We start from the raw sequence: 2067 nt of genomic DNA, 5'->3' as shown, positions 1-2067 counted from the left end.
GTCATCAGGAGTTAGTTTAGAGTCCCCTGGACTGGAAAATATCCCTCAAGTTCCGGGAAATCGAGCCGAAGTTGGTCAAAATCACGATGCGCGCAAGGCGGTCTAGGCTAATGTATGAGTCTTAAAGTAAAGTGGGGCTATATTTTGGCCAAGAAGCCCAAAAGTGAGCATTCAAAAAGATTACTGTGTTTATTTTAGTGCGGACCAAGGCCATCAGGAGTTAGTTCAGAGTCCCTTGGACTGGAAAATATCACCCAAATTCCGGGAAATCAAGCCAAAGGTAGCCAAAATCGACATGCACGCAAGGCGGTCTCGAATAGTCTCTTAGCCTTAAAGTTAAGGGGGGCTATATTTCGGCCCAGAAGCTCAAAAGTGAGCGTTCAAAAAGTTTTGCTGTTTCCATTTCACTGAAAACCAATGCCATCAGGAGTTAGTGTACAGTTCCCGAAACTGGAAAATATCCCCCAAGTTCCGGGAAATCGAGCCGAAGTTAGTTAAAATCACGATGCAAGGCGGTCTCGACCTTAGGAGTCATAGAGTGAAGTGGGGCTATATTTCGGCCCAGAAGCTCGAAAGTGAGCGTTCAAAACGTTTTGCTGTGTCCAGTTCACTGAAAGCGAAGGCAACCAGCAGTGAGTTTAGAGTACTCGGGACTGGAAAATATTCCTCAAGTTCCGGGAAATGGAGCCCAAGTTGGTCAAAATCACGATGCGGGCAAGGCGGTCTCAGCTACTCTATGAGTCTTTAGGTGAAGTGGGGTTATACTTCGGCCCAAAAGCTCGAAAGTGAGCGTTCAAAAAGTTTCGCTGTGTCCATATCACTGCAAACCAAGGCCATCAGGAGTTAGTTTACAGTCCCGTGGACTGGAAAATATCCCCTAAGTTCCGGGAAATCGAGCGCAAGTTCGTCAAAATCACGATGCGCGCAAGGCGTTCTCGGCTATTCCATGGAACTTAAAATGAAATGGGACTATATTTCGGACCAGAAGCTCGAAAGGGAGCGTTCAAAAAGTTTTTCTCTGTCCATTTCACTGCAAATCAAGACCATCAGTAGTTAGTTTAGAGTCCCCGGGGCTGGAAAATATCCCCCAAGTTCTAGGAAATGGACCCGAAGTTGGGGAAAATTACGATGCGCGGAAGGCGGTTTTGGCTCGTCTTTCAGTCTTAAAGTGAAGTTGGAGTATATTTCGGCTTAGACGCTCGACAGTGAGCGCTCAAAAAGTTTTTCTGTGTCTATTTCACTGCAAACCAAGGCCATCAGGAGTTAGTTTAGAGTCCCCAGAACTGGAAAATATTCCCGAAGGTCCTGGAGATCGAGCCGAAGTGTGTGAAAATCACGATGCGCGCAAGGCGGTCTCGGCTACTCTATGACTCTTAAAGTGAAGTAGGGCTATATTTTGCCCCGGAGGCTCGAAAGTGAGCGTTCAAAAAGTTTTGCTGTGTCAATTTCACTGCAAACCAAGGCAATCAAGAGTTAGTTTAGAGTCCCCAGGACTGGAAAATATCCCCCAAGTTCCGGCAAATCGAGGCAAAGTTGCTGAAAATCACGATGTGCGTAAGGCGGTCTCGGCTACTTTTTCAGTCTTAAAATGAAGTGGGGCTATATTTCCGCCAAGAAGCTCGACACAGAGCGTGCGCTCGTTTCACCTGTCTCCATTTCACTAAAAATTTGGAACATCAGGATTTAGTGTAGAGTCGCCGGAACTGGAAAATATCCCTCAAGTTTCCGGAAATCGAGCCGAAGTTAGTCAAAACTACGATGCGCGCAATGCGGTCTCGGCTACGCTAGGAGTTTTAAAGTAAAGTGGGGTTCTATTTCGGCCCAGAAGCTCGAAAGTGAGCGTTCAAAAAGTTTTGCTGTGTCAATTTCACTGCAAACCAAGGCAATCAAGAGTTAGTTTAGAGTCCCCGGGACTGGAAAATATCCCCCAAGTTCCGGCAAATCGAGGCAAAGTTGTTGAAAATCACGATGCGCGTAAGGCGGTCTCGACTACTTTTTCAGTCTTAAAATAAAGTGGGGCTATATTTGGGCGAAGAACCTCGACACCGAGCGTGCGCTCGTTTCACC

This window comes from Orbicella franksi, chromosome 14, assembly GCF_964199315.1.
Source record: "Orbicella franksi chromosome 14, jaOrbFran1.1, whole genome shotgun sequence".
Lineage (NCBI taxonomy): Eukaryota > Metazoa > Cnidaria > Anthozoa > Scleractinia > Merulinidae > Orbicella > Orbicella franksi.
Note: the sequence above shows the minus strand (reverse complement) of the source record.